We start from the raw sequence: 23038 nt of genomic DNA, 5'->3' as shown, positions 1-23038 counted from the left end.
CTAGACACACAGAAAGCAAGAACTAAAGAGGGGATGGAGAGAGAGAGAGAGAAAGAGAGAGAGATACAGAGAAGAGTGTGACACTAAATGAGAATAGTGTAGGCATATGAAACCTCCATGTCTACTTCCATTAAAATACTCTCAAACAATGCCAGGCCTCTTAGTGTTTCCCAATCAGTTCCACTAACGATAGAACAAGCATTCAGATATGTGAAACAATGACAGCAATTCTCATCCCAGCCACCAGTGGAAGAATTTCAGAAGTGGGCATAACATAAAACAGGAATAAATACATAGACTGTAGATAAAGAAAGTCTAAATCTATTTGGCTGAGTCTGAGGTTTCCATGGTGACTATAGAGAGTATTTAATACCCTCTTCTATTTCACTACTCTCATCCTTCTACTGTATGCCTCTTGACTTAAATTATCATAGAAAACAAAAGTAATACAATGCATTTTTAATGAAATCAGGTTTTGGATGAAGCCATTTAGCTTTCTTATCTGTTTTCAGCAGTTTTGGGTGCTGCAAAATCACTGTCAGCATTTCTAGGGAGAATACAACGCAAAAAGAACCAAGAAATCAGATGAAGAAAACAAAACACGCCCCCCCCCCCAAAAAAAAAACCCTCCAAAAACTGTTTTCTTTGATCTGTTTCTTGTTACTAAAAGTTACCTGCAAGAAGTGTCCCATGATAATTTCTCCATATTAGTGTTATTGTACAATAAGAAGAAATACAAACTTTTTTGGGTCTTTTGTTTACAGGCAGCAATTCACTTTGTAAGTTCTTAAGCTTTATCTGATAACACAAAGCCTTACTAAGAATAAATATCCAAGCAGAATTTCAGGTATTTTCTGCCCTTTTGTCTTGTGTTATATTAGATATTAAGTACTTCACTGATGACAAACTTCTTTAGCTCATTTATAATTTAGAGACAAGTGTCTTTTAAGGAAGTGATAAGGCAAGAATATTGGATTGCCCTGCAGAAGAGCATGCTATTATTCCATTAATATCACACTGGTGAATGCCAAGCTATAGACTCATGTTGAAGGCTAATATTTCTACATTTACCACTGTAAATCCTGCATAATTCAGGTGGTATGTACCATCACTTTCAGTTGTCAAATTTCTTTTATGTACATGCTCCTGAAGTGATCTCAGCAGGATAGTTAGGCTGCCTCCATTATTTAGGACTGGTCCTTATGTAAATCACAAGGACTCTAAAATCCCTTTGGAAGCACTGTCTTTTTAGACACATAGAAAGCTATAGAAATAGTTAATAAGCTGCTTCTAATTTTAGTCAGAAGATAATTCAGCAAGGAATAAAATTAAGCAAGTTAAATTGGTGAAGTTCTGAGCATTTTCTATCTGCTTGGTGTTACTATCAGGTCTTAGTCTGCTATGCAAGAGCACCATAGATGGGACATTTTAAACCATAGATTTTTCATTATAATTCTGATGTCTGGAGATACAAGATCAGGTTGTCAAAGCAAGTTGCCACCGAAACCCTCCATTTGTATATAGTCATCTTCTAAATATATCGTTATATTGCAGAGAAAGTCAGAGTCTCACTCTGCTTAGAAGGGCAGGGATCCATCAAGTGTCATAACTTCCTCTCAAAGTTAGACTTTCATGGCAGAAATTTGTGGTGTTTGTAAACAATCAGTCCACAGTGAGTTAAAGCCTTCGAAGATTATAAACATCTGTCAGCAGAGTGTTTATCCTCCAGGATGTTGTGTTTATTAAAGAAATGTATAAAATAACTCAAGGCAAAAACTTTCTCTTTTTTAAAATCAGTGTTTTAGAAAAATCATAGGCAAAGTAAAATCTTGATGCAAGTAAAAGGAAAAGAAGGAAGATATTGCTTTCATTGAATGTCAGTGGTTTCTATATACTGATATTTGATTACCTGTAGAAATGATAGAACTATATGTTCATATGTTAAATACAAGCAAACTAAAGCTGAGAATTTTAAAGAAATAAATTATATCACATACTGAAATAAAATTAGGCCCCTTAGTCTTTATGTTACATTAGATGTGTTGTCCTGTTTGAGGAAATTGAAACTCTTGGAAGAATGAAAAAATTAGATTAGGTAGATAGGGAGACTGAACATAATATCAGCAAATGAAAAAGGCACAGATATACAGAAATAAAAATATGCATACTGGGCTCTACACATTCCCTCTCCCCAATGTATGGCGGTTCATCTAAGGTCCTCTCTTTGATTCCTGAGAATCTCTCACATCCCAGGTATCTGATACATTCTGGAGGGTCCTCCCAAACTCTTAACTCCGGAGGTTACATGTTTCCATTTTGTCTGCTGGCTCTCAGGGATTTCAGTCCTTTCACCCTACCCAATACCAAATAATATTCTCCTCTCCACCTCCCCATCCACTTTCCTTCACAGGTCCCTCCCTCCCTACTTGCAGTTGCTTTCTTCTTCATCCCAAGTGGAACTGAGGCATTATCACTTAGGCCCTTCAGCGTGTTGACTTTTTGAGATCTGTGGGCTGTATCGTGAGTATTCAGCACTTTTTTTGGGATAATATCAATTTAGTGAGTACATATCATGCATGTCCTTTTGGGTCTGTGTTACTGCACTCAAGATGATATTTTCTAGTCCCATCCCTTTGCCTGCAAAACTCAGGATGTCCTCATTCTTAATACCTGAGTAGTATTTCATTGTATAAATGAACCACGTTTTCTGTATTCATTCTTCTGTCATGGGACATCTAGATTGTTTCCAGTGTCTGGCTATCACAAACAAGGCCACTATAAACATAGTGGAACACCTGCCCTGTGCATGGTGAGGCACCTTTTGGATATATTCCCAAGAGTGGTATTGCTGGGTTTTCAGGTAGATCTATTTCCAAATCTCTGAGGAAACTCCAGATTGATTTCCTGAGTGGTTGTAGCAGTTTATAAGACCACCAGCAGTGGAGGAGTATTCCTCTTTCTCCACATTCTCACTAACATGTGCTGTTAGCCTGACCTTTTGATCTTAGCTATTCTGATTGGTATAAGGTGGAATCACAAAGAAAATATATATACCTAAACTCCCTATATATATATATATATATATATATATATATATATATATATATATATATATATATATATATATATATATATATATATATATATATATATATATATATATATATATATATATATATATATATATATATATATATATATATATATATATATATATATATATATATATATATATAAACTCCCTGGGGCCTCCAGTCTCTTGAGGGTTGGATACATTTCACCTGCAAATATAAGCAGATGCCAGTGTTCTCTTTTCCTAGTAGTGGCAAAAACAGCACAGGTTCAGAAAGTGTTATTGATGCTCTACTCCCTTTGGTACAGTATGCAGATATATATATATATATATATATATATATATATATATATATATATATAATCTATTTATTTATTTTAAATTCCAGATTATATTCCCCTCCTTGTCCACCTTCCAACTGTTGAACATACTATACCTCCTCTGTACCTCTCTGTCACCACGAGGATGTCTCCACCCCCAGCCCTACCCCACCAGATATCTAAACTCCCTGGGGCCTCCAGTCTCTTGAGGGTTAGGTACATCTTCTCTGACTAAACCCATGCCAGGCAGTCCTTTACTGTATATGTGTTGGGAGTCTCATATCAGCTGGTATATGCTGCCTGGTTGGTGTTCCAGTATCTGAGAGATCTCAGGGGTCCAGGTTAATTGAGAATGCTGGTCCTCCTACAGGGTTGCCCTCCTCCTCAGCTTCTTCCAGCTTTCCTCTAATTCAACCACAGGGGTGAGCAGTTCTGTCCATTGGTTGGGTTGCAAACATCTGACTCTTTCAGTTGCTTGTTGCATCTTTCAGTGAGCAGTCATGATAGGTTCCTTTTTGTCAGTGCTCCATATCCGCCTTAATAATGTCAGATCTTGGGGCCTCCTCTTAACCTGGATCCCACTTTGAGTCTATCGCTGGACCTTCTTCTTCTTCTTCTTCTTTTTCAATTATATATTTTCTTTATTTCAAATTTCAAATGCTATCCCAAAAGTTCCCTATATTCTCCCCCCGCCCTGCTCCCCTACCCACCCACTCCTGCTTCTTGGCCCTGGCATTCCCCTGTATTGGGGCATATAAAGTTTGCAATACCAAGGGGCCTCTCTTCCCAGTGATGGCTGACTAGGCCATCTTCTGCTACATATGCAGCTAGAGACACGAGCTCTGGGGGTACTGGATAATTCATATTGTTGTTCCACCTGGAGGGTTGCAGACCCCTTCAGCTCCTTGGGTGCTTTCTCTACCTTCTCCATTGGGGGCCCTGTGTTCCATCTTATAGATGACTGTGAGCATCTACTTCTGTATTTGCCAGGCACTGGCATAGCCTCATATGAGACAGCTATAACAGGGTCCATTCAGCAAAATCTTGCTGGCATATGCAATAGTGTCTGCGTTTGGTGGCTGATTATCGGATGGATCCCCAGGTGGGATAGTCTCTTGATAGTCCATCCTTTCATCTTAGCTCCAAACTTTGTAACTCCTTTCATGGGTATTTTGTTCCCTATTCTAAGGAGGAACGAATTATCCAGCCATTGGTCTTCACTCTTCTTGATTTTCTTCTGTTTTGCAAATTATCATCTTAAATTCACCTTACAAATACTATTTTGATCATTAAAGCTGTACTTATCAAGTGCAAGTTTGAAAATTCAATACTAATGTAATAGAGAGATGTTTTCTCCAATAACACTACTGCATAAAAAATGAAAGTGTGTTTAAAAAACTCAAATTCAGTATATAAATAAATGTATATGTATAAAACTATCTATATATTCATTGAGAAAAAAAAAACAAAACTGATTCTTTCTCTCCCAGCATGCAGCAGGGAGGGGGTATGAAATCCCCCTCTTCCTAATTGGGGATCTACTGGCTTAGAGGGTTTCTAGGATAGGGAGAGTATGTTGTTTTCAAACATGTGATCTCCAAATGAACATGTTCCTAGTCAGGTCCCATACCTAGGTGTGTTTAGACAGAATAAATTGTACTCCATGGTTTAGAAGCGAGGGAGAGATGAAAGGAGGAAGGGAAAAGCACAGAAAAAAGGGGAAGAGAGGAGAGAAGGGAAATATGCAGTGTGGAGGATAAGAATGATTACATTCAAGTCAAATAAATCAAATAATTATTTAAATTATAAAGAAAAATCAAATTAATCTGATTGTTGTCAAATTTAAAATTAATTCAAGTCAATTCACAACTAAAAGTTGCTGATAACTTCTATCCTATGAAAATTATTGAACTTAAGCATTATTTTAAAACAGATATTTCTGCAAAAACATGGCTTAATGATGGATAATATTCTCTTAAGCTTGTATGTACAAATTGACGTTGGTTTCATTAAGGAGTATAAGAGCATATCTTCAGTACAAAGACTTATACAAAATTGATTTTAAATAATGTTTTATTATTTATTTGAGAAGTAATACAATGTATATTTATTATATTCATTCTGCTGTCTTCAATTCTTCCCATATGTCTCCCCCATTCTATTCTTACATTCCAACTTTATATTCTCATTCTCTCTTTCTCTCTCTTAAAATAGAGTTATAACATAAAGACGTGACAAGGAAACATACACATATCATGGTTATACCCTCATATGTGGAATTCATAATATAAACTTCAGGCTAATATCTCTGATAACATTAAATACAAAATTTTCAATAAAATATTCACAAACCTTTTTACAGCAACATATAAAGAAGATCATCAAAGTAGCAAACTTGATTTTTTTCCCAGAGATACATGGGATGTCTAACATATATAAGTCAATTAATACAACAAATAATACAGGTAGGATTCAAGAAAAAATTCACATGATCCATCTCAACAGACATAGGAAAAGCCTTTGAAAAACACAATATAACTTTTTGAGAATAGTCCTAAAAAGAGTAGAACTGGAGGGAACATACATTAACACAGTAATGGTTATATATGACAACCCAAATCACAGGGAACATTCTCTTAAGTGTAGGAAAAAAACAAGACAACACAGTTAAAATTAGGGGCACATGTGTATGTCATTGTATCCACAATTCTGAGCTGAGAGATCCTGCTACTACATAGATAATTCATAACAATTGTTTGTTTTATAAGTATTTCTTACATTTAGATATTCAATTAAAAGAAGGCATATGTTTACTTTTTTTCTTAATTATAATTCCATTCTGGAGAAATATCTTTTAATTGGGGTATATTGATTTTTAGATATATATGTATTAGATTATATTGTATTTTATATCCTTGGACTTTCTGCATCCATTCTTAATATCTTCAGAAATATCTGAAGTATTTTAATATCTGAACAGAAATATCTCTTCTGTTAACAGACAATATAATTATGACAAAATAAGTCACCTTTATCTGTTTATAAAATGAAAAAGTATATCGTTTTTCTCAAATTTGTAAGGACATAGTGAAGTTTAGCAGAAGGAAAAGGTTCAAATAAGACCTTTGGAGAATGAAGTAAGAAAATTTGAACGATGTTTTATAACTTGCCAAAGTTCAGTCAGGTGGCAGGTTTTTTTTCTTAACCTAGAACAATAATAGAATAACATTGAAAGTGTAAAGAGAAAGTCTTCAAAATAAATTAAACAGTGCTTAGTGCTGCCACCTCAGCCTTTTTCAGTTGCTCTCTCATTTATTTTTGTTTTGCTTATGTAACCTGAATGTGTAAGCTGATAAAAAATGAGAGAGGTCATGCTTGGCTTTGTTGATTTAATATTCCAAGTTTAGTAAAAGTGTGGCAAAGTAGCTTGTTATAATAGGAGGGAGTATCAAACAACATTAAACCAAAAAATAAAGAAAGATACACTCCCAGACAGTGTAAAGAAAAATATAGTCTTACAAACTTACTGTTTATGTCAATTCTCAAATACAGTTTAGACTGTTCTCCTATAGGAACTTCTCACCTGCATTGCTCCAAAGATGGCAGAGAACTCTGACTTATTTGGAGGCAACAGCTCCATCACTTTCTTTATCATCTCAGATGATTGAATATCCAAACTTAGAGATAGTGTTTAACCTACTTTATTAGTTGTCCTTGAATTCATTCTGAACTCAATTGTTCTTAGACTCTCTATGGTATTATACAGAAGACAATTTTTAAAAATTATTTTACTTATTTACATTCCAGCTGTTGGCCCCTTCCCTGTGCCACTCCACCGGTTCTTCACAGCACTTCGCCGCCACCTTGCCTCTAAGAGAGTGTGCTCCCTCTCTCCTCTCCCACTCGGCATCTTCTTGCCCTGAGTCCTCAAGCCTCTGGAGGATTAGATGCATGTACTCCCACTGAGGCCAGACCAGGCTGTCCTCTGCTATGTCTATACCAGAGAAATCACTATTTGCTTTGCTTAGTAACTAACATTATATATATATAATGTTAGGGTCCTCAGACCAGCCAGTGTGTCGCTGGGAGCTCCCAGGGATCAGGGTTAGTTGAGATGGCTGTTCTTCCTATGGGGCCACACTCCCCTTCACTTCAGCTTCTTCAGTCCTTCCCCTAATTCAACCATATGAGTTCCAGTCTTCAGTCCAATAGTTGGGTGTTTTAAGTATCTGAGTCTGTCTCAGTCAGCTTCTGGGAGGGCCTTTTGGAGAACAGCCATCCCAAGCTTCTACCTGTATAACGAATTTGGTTACCTCAAAGAAATAGACCTCAAGGAGAAACTTGACTGTCAGAGATTATTTTAATCATATATGTCCCTGAGATAGTATAACAACAATTCAATAAAAGAAACAAACAAAAAAGGTAAGTCTATGAATTTTACAATAAGTAAGGAACTACCCACACTGGGATTTGTTCCTCCACCTTTAGTTCTTGGGAATTTTGCATGAGTTTTGACTGTATGTACTCTCATCAAACCCCTTCCAGATCCATCTTTATTTCTATCCATTCAATTTTGTGTCCTCATTTTTTATTCAGACATAAAGTCCAATCTTTGCTTCCCATGTGCTCATAAAAGTGTCTGTCCATTGGCACATGGTGAACCTACCTTCCAGGGGCAACACTCTTAAAGAAAATGGACTCTCCCTCTCCCAGCTATCTCCTGCCTATAGCACTTCTACTAGGACTAGATGTGCATGTCTAACTCTTTTGTCCATGTGGTATGCTATATAATTTGAACATGTATGGGATTGTACATGCTGTCACAAACAACTGTGAGTTCACGAGTGCAGGTATCCTGTTTTGTCAGGAAGAAATTTCCTTGTATTCATTCACTCTCTGGCTCTCATAATTTCCCTTCTACCACTTCTTTCACAGTAAACCCTAAGGCTTATAAGGAGGTAGTACAACCTTAGTGTTTCAATCTGGACTGAGCATTCTATATGCTCTTATACTGTATATCTTTAAAAGCTATGTGTCTCTATGTTAATTACTAAGCAAAGCAAATAGTGATTTCTCTGATAAATATTGAAAAATACATTAATCTATGGTTATAATCATATGTCATCAGGTATCAGTTTAATTATGTTCATTTATTAGAACAACTGTAGTAGATTTAACCACAAAGACCTATGACTTGTGTAGTCACAGGTTTCATGGGTTTCATCTTGTGAAAAAGGAAATATCCTTCAGACATTAAAGGAGATATAGAAATTAAACTCTGAAGTAGAAACTCTACCTCTTATAACTACATTTCAAAGTAGTACTCTCAGTTAAATATAAGTATACTTTCCTTCAACTTTTCTAAAATCAGAGCATAATTTCCTTCAAATGAAAAACCCATCATTACAAATGTTAGTACAGATGCTAAAAATGTAAAAATCTTGCTTAGAATGAGCAAGGCAAAAGACAATTGTCTTTTTCCAAAATGTATATCAGTCACAGCAAACAGAATCATAATTCTCTCAAGGAACTGATTTACTCCAGGTCTCCTTTGTGATCAAAGAAGCTATCTAGAAACAGCTGCAGTTTTGTTAAGAATAAATGCTGCTATTTTGAATATGGGGTTTCTGTTACAGGCTTACATATTGAATGCTATGAGCCTGTCCCTATTCAAATCATAACAAAAACTGTGAATAGTATAAAATATATAAGAGAAGATAAATATTTTTGCAATAGTCAAGAAATCACAGCTATTGTTTTATGAAGCTATTATTTCCACTTGAATGTGATCAGTTTCAGTATAAAATATATCTCTTAAAGTTGATCATATTGGAAACATTTGAGAGACAGAGCCTGATCTATGATCCCATGCAATTTTCTGATAATATTATGTGAATATTTAAATATTAGGCCCATAAATGTGTTTCAGATAAAATGATCCATTTAAACTTTTCTAACGTGTTCTATTATTCATGCCAAATGTTAGTCAAAGTCATCTGTTTGAAAATAATAAAATTAATATTTGCAAAATTACTGTCTACAGAGAAAACGGTATTTCCTGGTATTTTTCTAAGAGGTAACTCGAAATCAGTTGAGGAATTCTGAAAGGAAGACCAATGTTGATAATGTACTCTTTTTAAATAATCCAGATGTTCCCCCATTCCAGGTCCCCCCTCCCACAGTTCCTCATCCCATTCCTCCTCACCCTTGCCTCTGAGAAGATGTTCCCTCTCGCCAGAATTCCCCCTTCCCAGGCCTCAGTTCTCTCAAGAATTAAGCTCATCTGACACTGAGGGCAGACCAGGCAGTCCTCTGCTGTATATGTATCAGACACCTCAGATCAGCCAGTGTATGCTGCCTGGTTGGTGGCTAAATCTCTGGGAGTTTCCAAGGGTACAGATTAATTGAGACAGTTCTTCTTCCTATGGGGTCACTCCCTTCACCTTCAACCCATCCCCTAATTTATAACCACATGGATCTCTGGTTTCAGTTGGTTGTAACTGTCTGTGTCTGTCTCAGTCAGCTCTTCATTTGAGCCACTCAGAGAACAGCCATGCTAGGCTCCAGTTGGTAAGCACATCATAATGTCAGTAATATTGTCAGGCCTTGGTGTTTCCCTATGAGGTGGATTCTGAGTTGAGTCCATCATTGGATCACCTTTTCTTCAGTCTCTTCTCCATTTTTATCCCTACAGTTCTTTTATACAGGAACAATTCTGGGTCAGAAATTATGTCTGTGGGTTAGTAAGCCTTTCTCTTAAAAGAGCCTTTGCTATGTAACTTTTAAAACATTGTCGCTCAGAAAATCTGTCTCATTACCCTAGACCTAAACATTAAATGATGATGGGACAGATGCAGGTCTAAAAGTACAGTGTCAGTTATGTTCACTGTTAGGACTTTTATTTTTTAATAAGAGGAAATTGTCTGAAAATGTTAACTTTTTACCAGTAACTAATACTATAAACTCTAAAAATTATTGTTCTAAAGCTAGGTGTTAAAATGTTAGAAAAAGAGAAGAAAGAAAAAAACTGTATGTCTACTTTTTGTTTCTAGAAGGAATATTTCACTGTGGTTACACTTTAAGTTCTCCATAATAAAAGGACATTATTTGTGTGTACATGTATGTTGTGTGTATGTGTGTATTATGTGGGTGAATATAGATGTGTGTGTGTTTGGTGTGTGTATCTGTATGTAGTACACATATGTATGTGCGTTTCCACTTTTTCCAGGATGAAGTAGCAAAGCAGTCAAGTGAGAGCCTACAATTATAGTTATTAGATTGAGTCCAAACATTTTAAATAAAGAAAAAAAATCAGAGAACCTATTTATGTCTGCTCAGTCACATATGTGGACAGAAGGTGAATCATCTTAACAAACATAAAAATCTATTACTTTAGATAATGGTATGAAACATAACTCAGAAATGACTAACAATGCTCATCAGAAAACAACCAGCACAAAGTTTGTAACTGATTTCTCTTATCATGAGAACTGGAGATATGAAGAAACTTCAGTAGGTTTATAGAGCAGCTGCTTATTGGGGTGTTACTGTCACTGAAGTGACAAGAATTTGCCCAGTTCAAGATGGATTTGAGTCTGTTAAGAAACTCAACTAGCCACAAGTATAGGAGAGGCTTACCTTAGAGAGGTGAGTGGGGATAAGAATTCTCTTACAAGTGATTTCCCTAAACTCATACATATGCACAGGACTTGGTCCTTGAAGACTTGTAAGTATAAGGAGTGTCCACATACCTTAGGGGAATTGGATAGAAAGGAAAGATGGCCTCAAAGTTCATCACTGCACACTAGGATGCTTTCCTACTGTGTTGTTTTAGAAAATAATTGGCCTTTGGGAATGGCTATAAGTCATCCTTTAGAACTTTAAACGTTCCCTAAATTCAAGTCATGCACACAGAGAAAATAAATGTGCCAGCTCTTACAGGCTGAATGGGAGAGGACTTTATCTGCCTTTGTATTTTCAATTTTCCTCAAAGCAAAGAATACTAGAAGGAGACCCAGAAAAGAGAAGAGATAGTGACTCTATTAAGTGGTACTAAAACAATGTTTGAGGTCTCATAATCATATTAAATATGAATGAAATGCACTTACATGTTATAATGTTGAAGAAAATTGATTTCACAGGCAGTAACAATTTCTCATCAGTTAAGAGTACAAACACATACTTTCAGATGATCTATGTTCTATTCTTAGAACTGAGTCAGGAAGTTACTAACTCTCTAACTCCAGCTATACAAGATCTGACTCCCTGTTCTGTACTATGTGGGTATCTTATTTACACAGATTTGCAAAGATACAAACATGCACACATACAGTTAAAAATAAAATAAATATGTATAGAAAAGAAAATCAATTTTGAATTCAACCGGGAAATTTTATGTTACTATTTTTCTTTAATTAATGATCTTGGTAACATCCCTAATAGTGTATAATTAGTTTTTTAAAGTGTAGCAGAGATATTTGAGGATGTACCTTAGTTGGTTGAGTGTCTATCCTGTTCAAGGCCCAACATTTTGTTTACCATATTATATAAACTGTGTCTGGTGACCATTATCTGTAATCCCAGCACTTGAGAAGTGAATACAGAGAATTGATAGCTCAATGTATAATGAGCTATCAATTATAAGTATGAATTTAAGGCAATCATTGATAACGTAAGGTCTTGTCTCAAGAAAAAAAAATAACTCTAATAATGCACCTAACAATAGCTTAAATGAAGTACCTAAGTATGTGAACAAATAATTCTTTGTTTGTTGCTATTGAAACTAATTATATAAGTATAACTCTTGCTTTTATGGGATCAAGCTGTAAGGAACCATACAACATGATGACTGCCAGTTGAACTAGCACATTTTGTTGAAAATGGGTTCTTTATTCCACTGAATGGTTTTAGCTCCCTTGTCAAAGATTTAGTGACCATAGGTGTGTGTGTTCATTTCTGGGTCTTCAGTTCTATTCCATTGATCTACCTGTCTGTCTTTATACTGATACTGTGCAGTTTATATCACGATTGCTCTGTAAAACAGCTTGAGGTTATATATATATATATATATATATATATATATAATCATATCATCTGCAAATAGTGATAATTTGACTTATTCCTTTTCAATTTGTATCCCTTTTGACCACATTTAGTTGTGTAATTGCTCTGGCTAGGACTTCAAGTACTTTATTGAATAGGTCGGGAGAGAGTGGGGAGTCTTTTCTAGTCCCTGATTTTAGTGGGATTGCTTCAAGTTTCTCTCCATATAGTTTGATGTTAGTTACTGTTTGCTGTATATTGCTTTTACTATGTTAATGTAATGGCCTTGAATTCCTGATCTTTCCAAGACTTTTGCCATTAAGGGGTGTTGAATTTTTTCAAATGTTTTCTAAGCATCAAATGAAATGATCATGGAGTTTTGTTTGTTTTTTTTTTCTTTGACTTTGTTTATAGAGTGGATTACATTGATTATATTAAACCATCCCAGCATCCCTGGGTTGAAGCCTACTTGATCATGGGGAATGCTCATTTTGATGTATTCTTGGATTCAGTTTGTGAGAATTTTATTGAGTATTTTTACATCAATATTCATAAGGGAAATTGGTCTGAAATTCTCTTTTTTATTGGATCATTGTGTGGTTTAGGTATAAGGGTAATTGTGACTCCATAGAAGAAACTATGTAGTGTTCCTTCTGTTTCTATTTTGTGAATTAGATTGAAGAATATTGGTATGAGATCTTCTTTGAAGTTCTGATAGAATTATTCACTAAAACCAATCTGGTCCTGGGCTTTTTTTGGTTGGGAGACTTCTAATGACTGCTTCTATTTCTTTAGGGGTTATGGGACTGTATAGATGGTTTATCTAAACTGGCATTCAGCATGTAGAAGGATGCAAATTGATCCATTCTTATCTCCTTGTACAAAGCTCAAGTCCAAGGGCATCAAGGATCTCCACATAAAACCAGATACACTGAAATTAATAGAAGAGAAAGTGGGGGAAGAGCTTCAAACACATGGGCACAGAGGAAAATTTCCTGAACAGAACACAAAATGGTTTATGATCTAAGATTAACCATTGACAAATGGGACCTCATAAAATTGCAAAGCTTTTGTAACACAAAGGACACTGTCAATAGGTCAAAAGAGTAACCACCAGATTGGGAAAATCCTACATCCCATAGAGGGTAATGCCCAATATATACATTATATACAAAGATCTCAAGAAGTTAGACTCCAGAAAACCAAGTAACCCTATTAAAAATGAGGTACAGATGAAAACAAAGAATTCACAACTGAGGAATCTCAAATGATCAAGAAGCACTTAAAGAAATATTAGTCATCAGGGAAATGCAATCAAAACAACACTGAAATTCTACCTCACACCAGTCAGAATGACTAAGATCAAAAACCCAGGTGACAGCAGATGCTGGCTAGGATGTGGAGAAAAAGGAACACTTCTCCATTGTTGGTAGGACTGCAAGTTGGTACAGCCACTGTGGAAATCAGTCTGGTGGTTCCTCAGAAAATTAGACATAGTATTACCTGAGGACCAAGCTATACCACTCCTGAGCATATACTCAAAAAATGCTCCAACATATAACAAGGACACATGCTCCATTCTGTTCATAGTAGCCTTATTTATAATATCCAGAAGCTGGAAAGAACCCAGATATCCTTCAACAGAGGAATGGATACAGAAAATGTGGTACATTTACACAATGGAGTACTACACAGGTATTAAAAAAAAGACTTCCTGAAATTCTTAGACAAATACATGGAACTAGAAAATATCATCATGAGTGAGGTAATCCAGTCACAAAAGAGCACACATGACATGTACTCACTCATAAGTTATGATAACCAAAAAGCTCGGAATGCCCAAGATGCAAGACCATATGAAGCTCAAGAAGGAGGAAAATCAAAGAGTGGATGCTTCTTAGAAGGGGGAACAAAATACTCCTGGGAGTTATAGGATGAGAGGGACTTGGGAGGAAGAGAGGAGAAGGGTGGGAAAGGGAGCAGAATCAGGTATGGGAGGAGACAGTGATGACATATGAAGGGTCAGGAATTTGAACAGAGGTGTGCAGCAATGAATGGGGAATGGGGAACTGTGGTTAGCCAAAAGTGAGTCCCAGGTGCCAGAAAAGCAAGATGTTCCCAGGATCTAACAGGGATGAGTTTAACTGAAATGCCCAACAAAGGGGAAGGAGAACATGTAGAGACCATATCCAGAAGTTAGGCAAGACCCCTAGTTAGTGGATGAGGCCACCCTCAGCTCCAAATTATAAATCCAGAATTTCTCCTGTCTAAAGAACTCCAGGGACAAAATATAGAGCAAAGGCTGAAGGAAAGGCCATCCAGAGACTGGCCCACCTCGGCATCCATCAGGTACCAAACCCAGACACTGTTACAGGTGTCAAGAAATGCTCACTGACAAGAGCCTGATATAGCTGCCTCCTTAGGTGTTTTGACAGAGCCTGACAAATACAGAGGTGGATTTTTGGAGCCAACCATTGGACTGAGCATGGGGATGCCAATGTAGGAAAGGACTGAAGGAGTTGAAGAGGTTTGCAACTCCATAGGAAGAACAACAATATCAACCTATGAGAAACCCCAGAGCTCCCAGGGAATAAACCACCAACCAACGAGTATACATGGAAGAAACCATCCATGACTCCAGCAGCATATGTAGTAGAGGATGGACTTGTTGGTCATCAATAGTAGAAGTCCTTGGTCTTTGGAAAATTTGATGCCCCAGTGTAGGGAATGCCAGGTCAGTGAGATGTGCGTAGGTGGGTGGGTAAAGGAGCAACCTCACAGAACCACCGGGAAGGAGGAGTTTCTGGAGGAGAAACTGGGAAAGGGGATGACATTTTAAATGTAAATAAATAATCCAATTTTAAAAAGAAAGAAAGAGAGAGAGAGAGAGAGAGAGAGAGAGAGAGAGAAAGTAAGAAAGAAAGAAACCATACAACAGAAGACACTCAGTGTGTCTAGGTTCTGTGTTGGCTTATAAGTTTGAAAGCATTATTATTAATAGAATTTAAAAACTTGATTTAATCATATTGTAAACTATAGCTCAGAGATGGTGATATATATATATATATATATATATATATATATATATATATATATATATATGAGAGAGAGAGAGAGAGAAATGGTGTCATTTTATTTCAGTCTGTTGTGATCTGACACTCACAGAGTGCAAACATTCATTTGGGGGCATAAAGACATTATAATTTAATTATCCTTTACATCTGAATAGACCTAAATTGTGTATATAAAACATGTGTTATTTATCGACCCATTCCTCAATAGGTAGTTAGACTTACTTCATAATTGGAATGTCATATTGTACCACATAAATTGTACAATAAATAATAATAATAGTAATAATAATTAATAGTAGTAGTATTTGTTATAAACCTTGAGAGATTATTTAATGAAACATTCTATCCTGATTAATTCTTTGTGGAGGATCTAATTCCAGAGTTGAATTAGTGATTACTAATCATCTATCCATATACTTAATCATCTTCTTTCAGTAGTATCAGATTGAGTAGTAAATAAGGCATGTGGCAGAGTATCACAGGACACCATCACATCTTTTACTGCCATCGGTAACTGCTCAAATGAAGGGGTTTCACTATGACATTTGAATGAATTCATAGGATGTATTTTAGCATGTCAGCCCCATCCATTACACTTGCATTATTTCTCCAGTCTCACTTTCTGATCCTTTCCAGATTCTTGTAATCCTTTAAATTCCATGTCCTTTTTTTTTAAAATCATTTGTAGAACATGAGAGAAAATACAGCATGCTTGTCTTTCTAAAACATGCCTATATAACATGACATTATGATAGGTAGTACCATACCTCCTATATTTTCAGTATTTTTCTTTATTTTAATTTATTATAAACTGCAGATTTTATTCCCATCTTAGTCCGTCCTCCAACTGTTACACATCCCATACCTCCTCCCTGACCCTCTGGCTCCACAAGGCTGTCCCAATCCTCCAACCCCACCCCACCAGAACTCTAAACTGCATGGGGGCTCCAATCTCTTGAGAGTTTGGTGCATCTTTTCTGACTAAACAGAGAACTGGCAGTACTCTGCTCTATATGTGTTGGAGGCCTCATATCAGCTGGTATATGCTGCCTGGTTGGAGTTCCAGTATCTGAGAGATCTCAGGGGTCCAGGTTAATTGAGACTGCTGGTCCTCCAATAGGTTTGCCCTCCTCCTCAGCTTCTTCCAGCTTTCCCCTAATTCAACCACAGGGATCAGAAGGTTCTGTCACTGGCTGGTTGCAAATATCTGCATCTGACTCTTTCAGCTGCTTGTTGGGTCTTTTGGATGGCAGTCATGGTAGGTTCCTTTTTGTGAGTGCTCCATATCCTCTACAATAGTGTCAGGTCTTGGGGCCTCCCCTTGAGCTGGATCCCACTTTGTGCCTGTCACTGGAGCTTCTTTTCCTCAGGCTCTTCTCCATTTCCATACTTGCAGTTCTTTCAGACAAGAACAATGAAATCTTTATCAAAATTTCAACACAATTCTTCAAATACATGGAAGGAGCAATTATCAAATTCATATGGAAAGGCAAAAAACCAAAACCAAACCAACCAACCAACCAACCAAACAAACAAACAAACAAAAAAAACCCCAAAAAACAGAACAGCAAAAGCAGTACTTAACCATAAAAGAATGGCTGGAAAAATCACTATCCCAGATCTAAAGCTTTACTTCAGAGAAATAGTGATAAAAATTGCATGGTATTGGTACAGAGACAGACATGCTGATAAATGGAATAGAATTGAAGACACAGAAATAAAACCACACACTTACCCTACTGGTCAGCACCAGGTCCAGGTCACCTGAGGCTCAAACTTGGCGGGGTCCCACGGCCCCTAGAGGACTTTCCACACAATCTTAGTATCACTGCTGAATGGAACACCAACAACTGTTCCAAACCAATTGTGACAGAACTGTGACAGCAGGAGTAAAGAAACAGGAGTGCTGCCTGATCAGCTGCTTGGGTTCCTTCTGATCAGTGCTGGTATACCTTGGTTTCGAACACACCAGACTGCCCCATGGTCCTCAGAGGAGAAACCAATTCCAGGTGGTGTGATACCTGGATCTTAGGATTCCAGGATCCCATGATAACAGGAGCTTGGTCACACCAGGGACTCAGGGTCTCAGAGGAAGCTTGACTGCCAAGAACTCTGAAACACCCAGAATCTCAGGTTCACAGGAGCCTGGAATCGCAGGATCACAGAGAAAGCTGGACTCTGAGGGATCTAGAATCAACTGAAATTATAGGAATGACAGGCTCCAAAAGATATATTGAGTGGAGCAAGCATTTGAGATAATCAGATTGCAGGAGATAAGCATAAGAACAGAAGCAAAAGAAACCAAAGTTACTTGGCATCATCAGGACCAAACTTTCCCACCATAGCAAGTCCTGGATACACCATCACACCAGAAAAGCAAGATATGGATCTAAAGTCACTTCTCATGATGATGATGGAGGACTTTAAGAAGGAAATAAATAACTCCCTTAAAGAAATACAGGAAAACACAGGTAAACAACTAGAAACCCTTAAGTGGAAACACAAAAATCCCTTAGAAAGTTACAGGAAAACACTACCAAACAGGTGAAAGAATTGAACAAAACCATACAGGATCTAAAAATGGAAGTAGAAACAATAAAGAAATCACAAAGGGAGACAACTCTGGAGATAGAAATCCTAAGTACCATATGAAGACAGACTCATTAGAATTACAATGGACTTCTCACCAGAGATTATGAAAGCCAGAAGATCCTGGACTGATGTCATACAGACCCTAAGAGAACAGAAATGCAAGCCCAGACTACTATACCCAGAAAAACTCTCAATTACCATAGTTGGAGAAACCAAAGTATTCTATGACAAAACCAAGTTTACACAATATCTTTCAACAAATCCAAACCAAAATGGTCCGAAAACAAGCTGGAGAAGCCATTCTAATATCGAATAAAATAGACATCCAACCTAAAATCAAAGAATAATGAAGGGAAAATTCCAACACAAGGAGGGAAACTATACCCTACAAAAAGCAAGAGTGTAATCTTTCAACAAACCTAAAAGAAGATAGCCGCATTAACAGAATTCCAATTCTAACAACAAAAATAACAGAAAGCAACAATTAATTTTTTTAATATATCTTAATATCAATGTACTCAATCCCCCAATAAAAAGACTAACAGACTGGCTACATAAATAGGACCCAACATTTTGCTGTATACAGGAAATCCACTTCAGGGTCAACGACAGACATTACCTCAGAGTAAAAAGCTGGAAAACAATCTTCTAAGCAAATGGTCCGAAAACAAGCTGGAGAAGCCATTCTAATATCGAATAAAATAGACATCCAACCTAAAGTTATGAAAAAAAATGAGGGGCACTTCATACTCATCAAACAAAAAAATCTTCTAAGATGAACTCTCAATTCTGAATATCTTTGCCCTAAATGCAAGGGCATCCACATCCATTAAAGAATCTTTAGAAAAGCTCAAAGCACTCACTACACTGCACAAAATAATAGTGGGAGTCTTTAACACCCCACTCTCATCAATGGACATATCATGGAAACAGAAACTAAACAAAGACACAGTGAAACTAACAGAAGTTATGAAACAAATGGATTTAACAGATATCTCCAGAACATTTTATCCTAACCAAAAGGCTATACTTTCTTCTCATAAGCTTAACCTTAACCAAAATTTACCATATAATTGGTCATGAAACAGGCCTCAACAGATACAAAAATATTGAAATTGTCTCATACATTCTATCAGATCACCATGGACTGAGGCTGATCTTCAATAACAACATAAATAATAGAAAGCCAACATTCATGTGGAAGATGAGCAACACTCAAATCAATGATAACTTGGTCAAGGAAGAAATAAAGACCTTAAAGACTTAAGAGTTTAATGAAAATGAAGCCACAACATACCCAAACTTATGGGACACAATGAAAGCAATCCTAAGAAGAAAACTCATGCTCTGAGTGCCAACAAAAAGAAACTAGAGAGCATACACTAGCAGCTTGACAGCATACCTAAAATCTCTAGAACAAAAGGAAGCAAATTAACCCAAGAGGAGTAGATGGCAGGAAATAATCAAACTCAGGGCTGAAATCCACCAAGGTGAAACAAAAAGAACTATTCAAAGTATCAAACAAACCAGGAGCTGGTTCTTTGAGAAAATCAAAAAGATAGATATACCCTTACCCACACTAACTAGAGGGTACAGGGACAGAATCCTAATTTAGAATCAGAAATGGAAAGGGAGACATAACAACAGAACCTAAGGAAATCAAAAGCATCATCAGATACTACAACAAAATCAATACTCAACAAAACTGGAAAACCTGGATGAAAAGGACAATTTTCTAGACAGATACAAGGTATCAAAGTTAAATCAGGATCAGATTAAAGATCTAAACTTTCCCATATCCCCTGAAGAACTAGAAGCAGTCAGTAGTCTCCCAACCAAGAAAAGCCCAGGAGCAGATGGGTTTAGTGCAGAGTTCTATCAGACCTTCAAAGAAGCCATAATTCCAATTCTCCTCACATTGTTTCACAAAATAGAAACAGAAGGTACCCCACCCAATTCATTGTATGAAGTCACAATTACTCTGATACCTAAACCACACAAAGACCCCCAAAAAAGAGAACTTCAGACCAATTTCCCTTATGAATATCGATGCAAAATTACTCAATAAAATTCTCGCAAACCGAACACAGAAACACATCAAAATGATCATCCATCATGATCAAGTAGGCTTCATTTCAGGGATGCAGCAATGGTTTAATATACGGAAATCCATCAATGTAATCCACTATATATACAAACTCAAAGACAAAAACCACGTGATCATCTCATTAGATGTTGACAAAGCATTTGACAAAATTCAACACCCATGTGTAATAAAAGTCTTGAAAGTTCAATAATTCAAAGCCCATACATAACATAGTAAAAGCAATATACAGCAAACCAGTAGCCAACATCAAACTAAATGGAGAGAAACTTGAAGAAATCCCACAAAAATCAGGGATGAGACAAGGCTGCCCACTTTCTCCCTATTTGAAGTCCTAGCCAAAGCAGTTAGACAACAAAAGGAGATCAACAGGATACAAATTGGAAAAGAAGAAGTGAAATTATCACTATTTGCATGTGATATAATAGTATATATAAGTGACCCTAAAAATTCCACCAGATAACTCCTAACCCTGATAAAGAGCTTCAGTTGGATATAAAATTAACTCAAACAAATAGGTGGTCTTTCTCTACACAAAGGATAAATCGCTGAGAAAGAAATTAGGGAAATAACACCTTTCACAATAGTCAAATAATATAAAACACCTTTGTGTGACTCTAAGGAAGTGAAAGATCTGTCTGGTAAGAACTTCAAGTCTCTAAAGAAAGAAATTGAAAAAGATCTCAGAAGATGGAAAGATCTCCCATGGTCATGGATTGTCAGGATTAATATCATGAAAATGGCTTTCTTGCAGAAAGCAATCTACAGACTCAAGGCAATCCCCATCAAAATTCCAACTCAGATCTTCACTAAGTTAGAAAGGGAAATTTGCAAATTCATCTGGAATAACAAAAAACCTAGGATAGCAAAATTATTCTCAACAATAAAAGAACCTCTGGTGGAATCACCATCACTGAATTCAAGCTGTACTACAGGTCAATTGTTATAAAAACTGCATGGTATTGGTACACCAACAGGCAGTTAGATCCATGGAATAGAATTGAAGACCCAGAAATAAACCCACATACCTATAGTCACTTGATCATTGACAAGGGAGCTCAAACCATACAGTAGAAAAATAGACAAATTTTTCAACAAATGGTACTGGCATAATTGGCCATGTAGAAGAATGCAAATTGATCAATTCTTATCTCCTTGTACAAAGCTCAAATCTAAGTGGATCAAGGAACTCCACATAAAACCAGAGACACTGAAACTTATAGAGGAGAAAGTGGGGAAAAGCCTCGAAGATATGGGCACAGGGGAAAAATTCCCGAAGAGAACAGCAATAGCTTGTGCTGTAAGATCGAGAATTGACAAATAGGACCTTATAAATTGCAAAGCTCCTGTAAAGCAAAAGACACTATCAATAAGACAAAAAGGTCAACAACAGATTGGGAAAGGATTTTTACCAATCCTAAATCAGATAGGGGACTAATATCCAATATATACAAAGAACTCAAGAAGTTGGACTCTGGAAAATCAGACCTATTAAAAAATGGGGTAAAGATCTAAGCAAAGAATTCTCAACTGAGGAATACTGAATGACTGAGAAGCACCTGAAAAAATGTTCAGCACCCTTAATCACCAGGGAAATGCAAATTAAAACAACCCTGAGATTCAACTTCATACCAGTCAGAATTGCTAAGAGCAATTCAGGTGACAGCAGATGCTGGCAAGGATGTGGAGAAAGAGGAACACTCCTCCATTGCTGGTGGGATTTCAAGCTGGTACAACCACTCTGGAAATCAGCTTGGCAGTTCCTCAGAAAATTGGACTTAGTACAACTGGAACATCCAGCAATACTTCTCCTGGGCGTACACCCAGAAGATGTTCCAACTGGTAATAAGGAAACATGCTCCACTAGGTTCATATCAGTCTTATTTATAATAGCCAGAAGCTGGAAAGAACCCAGATGTCCCTCAGCAGAAGAATGAATACATAAAATGTGGTACATTTACACAATGGAGTACTCCTCAGTTATTAAAAATAATGATTTTATGAAATTCTTAGGGAAATTGATGTATCTGGAGGATATCATCATGAGTGAGGTAACTCATTCACAGAAGAACACACATGATATGCCCTCACTGATAAGTGGATTTTAGCCCAGAAACTTAAAATGCCCATGATATAATTTGCAAAACACATGAAACTCAAGAAGAAGGAAGAACAAAGTGTGGATACTTTATTCCTTCTTAAAATGGGTAACAAAACACCCATGGACGGAGTTACAGAGACAAAGTTCAGAGCAGAGCCTTAAGGAATGACCATCCAGAGACTGCCCCATTTGGGGATCCACCCCATAAACAACCACCAAACCCAGACACAAGGCAGATGCCACCAAGAGCCTGCTGACAAAGGTGTGATATAGCTATCTCCTGGGAGACTCTGCCAGTGCCTGGCAAATACAGAAGTGGATGCTCATAGTCATCCATTGGAAGGAGCACAAGGTCCCCAATGAAGGGGCCAGAGTAATATCCAGGGAGCTGAAGGGGTTTGAAGCCCTATAGAAAGAACATCAATATTAAGTAACTAGTACTCGCAAAGCTCCTTGGAACTATACAACCAATCAAAGAAAACACATGATACAACTTGTGTTAGCAGAGGATGGCCTAGTTGTTCAACAACGGGAAGAGAGGCCCTTGGTCCTGTGAAGGCCTTGTGCTCCAGTATAGGGGAATGCCAGGACAAGAAATGGGAGTGGGTGGATTGAGGAGCAGGGGGAGGATGGAGGGGGTAGGGGATTTTCAGAGGGGATTTTCTGAAGGGAAACTAGGAAAGGGGATAACATTGAAATGTAAATAAAAAATATCTAATAAAAAAAGAAAAT

At 37.0% G+C, this 23038-nt stretch overlaps 1 non-coding gene across 1 annotated transcript; it reads right to left on the bottom strand.

Moving 5' to 3' along the window:
- Window positions 1-8861: 8861 nt before the first annotated feature.
- On the bottom strand, window positions 8862-8996 carry Gm24896. Its single transcript, XR_003948450.1, has one exon. It is a non-coding gene; the product is annotated as a small nucleolar RNA SNORA16B/SNORA16A family (small nucleolar RNA).
- Window positions 8997-23038: the final 14042 nt, after the last annotated feature.

This window comes from Mus musculus, chromosome 9 (assembly GCF_000001635.26).
Source record: "Mus musculus strain C57BL/6J chromosome 9, GRCm38.p6 C57BL/6J".
NCBI lineage: Eukaryota > Metazoa > Chordata > Mammalia > Rodentia > Muridae > Mus > Mus musculus.
The sequence above is the reverse complement of the archived record's forward strand: the minus strand, read 5'-3'. Positions and strand labels throughout refer to the sequence as shown.